General features: G+C 31.4%; 1 protein-coding gene across 4 annotated transcripts in view; it reads left to right on the forward strand.

Annotated features, from left to right (window-relative positions):
• The first annotated feature begins 4,477 nt into the window (after nucleotides 1-4,477).
• Nucleotides 4,478-8,904, forward strand: part of LOC117172559 — a 279,531-nt gene continuing 275,104 nt past the window's right edge. For 2 of the 4 annotated variants that reach the window (XM_033360614.1, XM_033360617.1), the window contains exon 1: nucleotides 4,478-4,598. The gene's annotated coding sequence lies outside the window, so the exon portion shown is untranslated. The remainder of the gene's footprint in view (nucleotides 4,599-8,904) is intronic. The other 2 variants (XM_033360616.1, XM_033360615.1) reach the window with 2 other exon arrangements.

The following is an 8,904-nucleotide window of genomic DNA, read 5'->3' on the forward strand; positions in this document are numbered from 1 at the left end:
ATTCAATGCATTTGAGATGTGGAGTGTGATATGGTTTGATGCGAAGTCTGGCGTGGAGCGGGGTGTGGAGTCCCAGTAGGCACAAAATTGAACGACCTCTTTACGACATCGTTACAACATCTTTACGACAGCCTTTGTCCATGCCCTTGAGGTGTCTTCGTGATATCGTAAATACGCCGTATGACCTGGTAAAGATGTCGTACCGATGTCGTAAAGACGTCGTCAAACTTTGTGCCTACTTGGATAGAATTTAAATAAGAAGAATAAAATATCAAATGAAAAGCTTATCATAAGCATAAACATATTTGAATTAAATGGGCATAGAATAGAATAGATAGATACTGCGTGAGTGACCGTGCAATTGAAAGGGAGATTGAGGAAGAGGGTGACGAGTCAGAATCAGAGGTAGTGGGTATCTATCTAGATTCTGAATATATGTGACGCTTGTGCTCTTTTGGAGTTGGAATTTCAAAAACTTGCTTTTTTAAAAAAATAAATTTAATGTTGGCAAGTGCCATAAGCGTATATGTTATATTTATTCTTCAAACATAAAATTTACCCACTTCTGGAGAATTTCGTGACATAATAATATTGTCACGAGATAGAGCACATACTGAATTGTAAATTCCTTCGAAACTCTGTCATCGATACTTCTGATCCTTGTTCAAAAAACTTTCAAACCTTTTCACAAAAGCGCGAGTATCTTCTAAGCTACGATTGAGAAATTGCGCCCTTTTCTGGCGGAACGTCACATGTTATGATAAAACTGGAAATCACTCTGAAAAAGAATAGGTTAAAAATTGTTTGAATTAGAGAAAATAGTAAAATGTGACGTGAAATCAGACAATTTCACGATTGATTACAAATGCGAGTAGGGGCACATTGATATTTTTACGAAATATTTTTAATAAATAAACCATATAAAGACTTCAACGTCGGTACAATTAGATTAGAATTTTAAATGTTTTCACTCAAGCTGTAAAAAAATAATGTCCATAGGAACAAAGTTTTTTCATAATTTTTTCAATTAGGGGTTTCAGTTATTTTAATGGATTTCAAAGGCTCTCAAAACGATATTTTTGTTAATTTTCGAGTATCTCCACGGATTTCATAGAAATTTAAATATTTTTAAGAAATTTCAAAGAATTCAATCAGTCTTTATGTAATTTCGTGGGATTTCCAGCGCATTTTAGAAGACTCAAAGGTATTTTCAAGAGCTTTAAAAAACGTTAAGAAATTTCATAAAATTTAAAACAATTTCGGAAGATTTAAAAGGATTTTATAGAACCTACAAAATTTTAGGACATTTAAAAAGATTCTAAATGATTCTTAACGGATTTTAAGGGTTTATATCAAATTTCCAAGAATTTCAATAATTTTAAAGAATTTGAAAGGCTCTCAATAAAGTATTTAAATTAATTTTACAGGATCTCTAAGGATTTCATGGGACATTGAATATTTTTTAAATTTCAAAGAATAACATCACATTTTACGCAAGTTAATAGGATTTTAAGGGATTTCATAATATTCAAAGTATTTTAATGATTTTAGGGTATTTTACAAGCTTCTAAAGAATTTTCAATATCCCGTGTAGAGAAATTTCGTGCCGCTGTACTGTTTCTGTCTAGTCCGCCTTGAGTCGACACTGGCGCGCTGGAGACTGACTGTCCAGTGGCAAGACTGGGATGTGACGTTCGGATCAACTATTTTCTAGACAGATCGTCTAATTTGATAAAACAATTAATAATTAAATAATATAATTATTTTTTATTACCTAAATGTTTGATATATAGATTTTTAAGATAATTAAAAACATAAAAAAAGTTTGTGTAGACAAAAAAAATGAAATCATGAGTTTCCGCAAGTCTTGTACATATGCCGAGAGTTGAACTTTTGACGTATAATTTCATGTAATTTTCCTGTAACTGTGCCGCCTAGCCTTAACACACTCAGCCATCTAAAACTTTAAAAAATTGTCTTTTTTGTCGGATATGAATTTCCATTCATTACATCGTAATATTTATTTCAATAAAACATAAACAATTTATAACATTCAAAGTGCTTTATAAGTAAATAAATCATTTAAAATAATGAGGTATTATTCATTATACTTGCGATTCAGTTACAAAATAATTATTGCTTATTATTTTAAACAATAAAAAAATAATAACAATAAATTATTTATGTTCAAACTTGATTTTCTGGAATATTATAAATATAATATGTAGCATTATACATATATTAATTATTACATATTTAATATAAATTTATTATAACTTGACGATATAATGCAATTTAAATAAAATGCTTTTAAACATTCTTTTAAGAAATATTTCTCAAGAATACAGTGTGAATATTAAAATTTAAATCGCCTTCAATAATTACTGTCTATCACCTTACATATGTAATAGTGTCCACTTAATTTTTACTTGAATATTTATGTAATTACGTATTTTAGTTTTATAAATCTTTCATTCAAAAAATATTACTTTTTGAATTCACTCTTGTAATTTTTTTAAAGTTCAAACCATGATTCTAACTAAAACTACTTCAAAGCTGAATGAATCAGATTCGTAACGAACTCCTTCATAACGCCAAGACTGGGACTAGAAGTGGAAACGTTAGAATCAAACACGTTAAAAATTAGACAGCGCTAGTGCAGCGCCCGTCTAGTATTGCGTGAATAGACAGGCTTGATAAAAACTGTACTGGAATTAACATGATTCAAGACTGCAACGACATTTTCCCATACGGGATCCTCAAACAATTTTCAAGGAATTTGAAAAGATATCCTAGTATTGAAAATACTTTGGGGTATTTTAAAGGTCCCCAAGGAATTTACAAAAGTTAAAAAATGTTATCAAGGAATGTCGTCAAATTTATTGATTTTCGTGGCATTTCAAGAGATTTTGTAATATTTGATAAAATTTCATATAATTTATTCACAAGATTGCCGGATTTCAAAGAGTAATAGAGATTTAAAGAGATTTCAAAGCATTTTCAAAGATTGTGAAGAATTAAAAAGATTTCCGAATGTTTTGAAAAAATATCCACAAAAAATAGATTTTTTTACAATTTCTGAAATTATAACTATCCCTAAAATTATTTAACAGTTTTAGGTTTATCGGGTTTTGCACTATTTACTAAATAAAGTCTTAGATTTTGTTATTCTTTTTTAGATTTAATGACAAATTAAACAAGAAGTAAAGATATCTAAAACCTTTAGTCTAGGGTTTCAATCTTTCAAAGGGTTGTGAAAAATATAAATCAACGTGATTTGTTAAAAGCTTTGAGAGAATTGTATAATCTTCTTTTATAATACAACTTAGTTGCTGACACAGATTGTATACGTTTTAATTTTCGAGTAGTGAATAGTTCTTCTGTTGCATGTACGCCATTGTTTGGATTTTCTCTCTTTTTCTTTTAATAACTTCTTTTTTGGTCATTTTTATGTTCCAGATCGCAAGTAACTAAGTCATATTCAATAAGACATGGCTAAAAATATTTCGAAAAATAACGTAACGTATGTGGCGCAGGGGGGGGGTTAAACCACTTAGTTAGAACTTGTTACATGGAGGGGTGGGGTGAAAAAAAGTTGTTACATGATTTATGAATGGCCTCTTATTTAAAAGAAAAAGAATAAAATAACATATCGCACTAAACAAACCAGGTGCTAGTCATCGAGAAATCTCAGATTGCCGAGCTGGAAGTCTCAAGAGAATTCTTTGAAGAACACTTGGAAATCTTTTGCCCAGTCTGAAGGATTCATATACCGTTTCGGTGAGATAAAGGAACAGCCGGCTGCATCTGAATAACGCTAAATTTAGCCAAGTTTGATTTATTCAGAAGAAGTTTTGGAAATCTCGGCAATCTCAACGAAATCTTCGAATGGAACTCTCTCTACGAATATGATAGACTGCCCAAGAATGCCGCATTCACAATTTTAAGATATCCAGATTTCTCAGTGCCCCTCGATAAAAAGAAGAATGGAATGAAAATGGGTAAAATAGGATATACCGTGAACAGGTCCCGAATAGAATGGAATAAGAGAAAGTGCTAGAAAAAAGACTTAAATTTGTTGAATTAAACCACGAGATTTCTGCTAAGTAAATTTTAATCATAAATAATCAAAAATATTTTTTCTCTTATGCAGATGATATCAAATTTGCATAGAGTTCAGAACTATACAGAGATTAGAGCGAAGCCAGTGTCCCTTTGAAATGGCGAGGTCTGATCTGTTGAGTTGAAGCATTTTCCGAAATATAAAAAACTGCAGCGCTCACCGTGAGCTGCTTAGAATTTATTATGGTTTACTTGCGAATGCTGCACCATAGATACATTCGACGTATACAACATAAAATATATACGTACTGTGCATACATATTTCGCCGAGTTGAGCATGAAGTGAAAGCCACGCTCGAGGCTGGGCTGGAGTAGAATGTAAAGAAGCCGTGAAGCTGCAAGAGAGGGGAATCGAACTCTTCGACTTCAGTCACTTTAAGGCAAGCGAAAAGGAATGAACTTCGTGCTTCTATCGCATAGACATCCTCGTCTTTTCGCGCCTCTTATTTTCATTATCCCTTTACTCTACAAAGTGGGTAAGACACATTTTTTAAGTCATTTTTTTCTTAAGTTTTACTATAAAGGTTCTCATAATTAAACAGTTTTAACATATAATTAAAATTAATTTTAATTTATATTTCCTTCAAAAACTTAACTTGGAATACAACCCTTTTTTATTATTTTAAATTAACTTGCATATTTTAACCAGTATCATTGCATTTCTCAGATTGTTTTTAATTAATCTCTCTTTCAACTTCTTTTATAAATAATTGTATTTATAATTCAGTTTCTTTTTATTTTTAAAGCGATTTTTAATTAAACTTTTAAGCATAAAGCAGATTTTTTGCAAGGACAACGTTTAAAATATCTTTAAATTTTGTTAAAAATAAGTATTAAAATATTATAATATTATAAAATATTTGGAAAATTTATGTTGGAAGGCTACATATCAGTGTCAGTGAAAGGGATTTTATATGAAAAAATGGTGTTCTTAAAGTACAATGTATTTTTGAAAGAAACAGAAATGAGGTTTTGAGCTAGGTGCTTAATTGTAACCTATATAACTCTAAAGAAGAATTAAATTATTCATACAGTCAATTTTTGAAGATCTTATCCTTCAGAGTTACACTTTTCCCAGAATGTCATTTTCAAAACTATTGCAAAGATTAAACTCGTAAAAACAAGTTCTTGAAAATATTTATCCTATCTTCATAATTTTAGACGAATAAATATCAAAATTTGAATTTGACGGAAAACTTGTCATTCAAATTTGCCTCGTCATTAAAAATAGCTAAAAGTGTTGGGTAAAGTTCTGATTAAGAAATTAGATGTATCTTTAGCATAGAGATGATTTTATTAGTGAGACAATTGAATAAAGTGCTTCCGACTTTATGAGTCGTTAATTAAAGAGAAGTGCCTGCGAATTTTTAATTTTCGTGAATTTTTCGATTCATAAATCACTGAAACGTTTTTCTGCCTTGAGCGACTTGTCCCCATGATTGCCCGTTACACGAGCGGGAAAACGAGGAAAGCGAGCTACTTCCTCGTCTCGCGTAATACCTGAACAGTGATTTTGTACCCATTCCGGATCTCATTTTAAGGAGAGTGTCAGTCGTCAACAAGGATCGGGATTGCATTTGCCCTCCTATTTGCCGCTAAACCACGTTTCAGAAGTGACGGAACTCAATAAAAAAAATTTGTTTTATAAATATTTTTTGTTACTTTTTAATTTTTGTACTTTCTGACGATTTTGTCGGAATTTATTGAAAAATTGGGGAAATTCTTGATGTATTCGATATCTTTGCCGAACTCCGTGTTCTTTTGATACAGGGATTCAAATTATAGTGTAAATAATTATCTCTTACTTATGATTCATAAATTCTTTATGAATTCTATTAAATTTTTTTCTCGATTTATTTAATTGACGATTGTATACTGAGTTTCAATGAATTACCCTAATTCTTAATTAATGTAATTCTTCCAATTTGTACAATTTTTCATTTGCATTGCAAATCGAAATTCAATTTTGTTTAGACATAATCAGGAATTATAATTAGCATGATGAAAAAAAAATTATGAAATGACACAAGTTAGGTATACAAATGAGGATTCTTTCTTTTAAAGCTTGAAAAAAGTTATGATCATGACGTAGGCTCCCTTTTATATTCTTCTTCTGTACGAGTATATTACATCACTGGAAATTCTCTTCATAAAATTCAACGAAAGTTTCATCGAAGAATTTCAAGTTTGAAACAATTCTCTCATGATTAACGTGGCATGACATCTAGAACATCAGTGACGACAACCTACATGAATTTTGAAAAAGTGAAAGTGGTACCAAGGTTAACATTAAGTTAACAATCCAGTTAGTTTTTAAGTTTTTACTTCGAAACGTAATTAATCGATCAAAAATGGAGTGAAAACTTTTCTGTTGAAAACGGTTGAAAAGCTTATTTAATTAGCGTTAATTGAGTCCTAATAGAAGTGTTTTTAAAATATTGGAAAGAATATGCTGCGTGAGAAGGTAAAAAAAATTAAAGAATTTCTTAAATTTTGTACCTCGACTTCAGCTGCTGGCATGACCTACGAAAATTGTAGCGAAAATGTCAGATTCGTACCACTTAGTCTTTGAATTCTTCGTTTTTATGTAATTAAATAAAATTTAAAAAATCGTTACGGGTTCTTCGGATACGACTAAAAATGTCAAGTTTCAGACGACGACTAGTGCTGTCGACTGCGAGAATCAGTGACGTAGCCATAATTTTTATCGGGAGGGGGGCGCGTCGACATTTTTTGGAGGGGGCTGCGGGTTTATGTATAGGCAAAGAGTGGGGTAAAAGGGAATTGAATAATGAAAATACTTAGTTTCGCGGCGAGGGGGCTTTGGCCCCCAAGACCCCCACCCCCGTTCGCGCGTTCATGCTAAAGCGAGCAATAATCGTAAAATTCATGAAATCGTAGACAATTTTAACCATTAAAATCTCAAAAATGTAACTTCTGATCTAAATGAGTCATGAAAAATGTATATTGTAATACATACTTACCTACTTAATATACACCCAATGAAAAAATATTCTGTGTTCACGGGTTCATGTCATTGCGACAAATAATTGTAAAAAGAAGAAAATCGTGGCTATTTTTAACTACTTCAAGCTCAAAAGTGGTGATTTTTAATAGTATAATTTGGTTTAATAGTATTAATTTAATTTAAATAAATTTCCACCGGAAAATGTCGTGTTTAATTAATGTTAAAGTGATAGATAATCGTAAGTTTCACGAAATCATAAATATTTTCAACTCTTAAAATAAAAAAAATGGTTATTTCTGATCCGGACAAGCGGTACAAGATGCATGTTGTATCTAAATGCAATACCTGCTAAGCATAGACCAAATGGGAAAATGACCTGTGTCGCGCGTTCATCTTAAGGTCATGTGACACAGCCAAATACCTATATTACCGACCTCACTGTATCAGTTCACTCAATGTTTTTTTGAACCTAAGAACTTTTTTTGTAAATAAAATATCCAGCTGAAACTTTGAAAAATGTAATAGAGTACAATAAAGTACGTTTAGGCACTGCATTTTGGTAGGAACTTCAGTGAAAATTATTTCATCTTTTTTCTGAACTTCGACATTTTTTGAACGTCCGAACTTTTTTTATACATAAAAGATCGGTCTCAAACTTTGAGAAATGCAAGAACCGAAAGAAAACTACGTTACAGTACAAAGCTTAATAATAAAAGATGTAAAAAAACAATATTTCAACTATCAGTTCCATCGGCATCAGCCGGTAACGTTGTACACGAGAATGCGAATCCTCTAGAGTCTCGTCTAGTGGCTGCCAGGGTTCGTATTTTCGTGAATAACATTACCGGCTGATGCCGTAGGAATTGATAGTTGGAATATATTTTTTTACATCCTTTATTATTAAGCTTTGTACTTTAACGTAGTTTTCTTTCAGCTCTTGTATTCCTCAAAGTTTGAGACCGATATTTTATATATAAAAAAAGTTCGAACGTTCAAAAAATGTCGAGGTTCAGAAAAAAGATAAAATAATTTTCAGTGAAGTTCCTACCAAAATGCAGTACCTAAACGTACTATATTGTACTCTAATACATTGTCCAAAGTTTCAGCTGGATATTTTATTTACAAAAAAAGTTCTTAGGTTCAAAAAAACATTGAGTGAACGGATAAAGTGAGGTCGGTAATATAGGTATTTAGCTGTGTCATATGCCCTTAAAGTTACACTGATGATCGTAAAATTCACGAAATATTGTATATTTTTAACTTTTACATGTTCAAGAATTGTTGTTTCTGCCCCTTCATTTAGGTAGAATAAGCATTTTTCACCGATTGTGCTGATCAGAAAGAACTGTTTTGGAGCTTGTAATATTTTTAATATTTCGTGAATTTTGCGATTATCTGTCACTAGAACCAGTGATCCCAGATCTGAAACGAGAGGCGGTCTAATACTATGACAGGGCTATTGCCGTGTGAATATAGTAGGAGACGCTGTAAATGACTGAGTTGCGCGTGCAACCCATTTCTCCTCTTCTGAATTTGTAAACTCGAAGATGCACGATTGCCGGTCAGAGCACTTCGTCGATTCTATTTATATATCTATCTGCTGACAGCTAACTGCTTTGAAATAAATTCAGGAGATTGGGATTTTAATATTTCCAGATTTCGATGCGGACGATTCTCATTAATTGAATAGATTGCGCGCCTCTTGATATTCCTATATTTTGAGGTTATGTTATTTCATGTATAAAATATAAATTATATAAATATTAATACTATTATATATATAAATATATACGTATATTAATAATGATAATATT

This window comes from Belonocnema kinseyi, chromosome 5, assembly GCF_010883055.1.
Source record: "Belonocnema kinseyi isolate 2016_QV_RU_SX_M_011 chromosome 5, B_treatae_v1, whole genome shotgun sequence".
NCBI classification, from domain to species: domain Eukaryota; kingdom Metazoa; phylum Arthropoda; class Insecta; order Hymenoptera; family Cynipidae; genus Belonocnema; species Belonocnema kinseyi.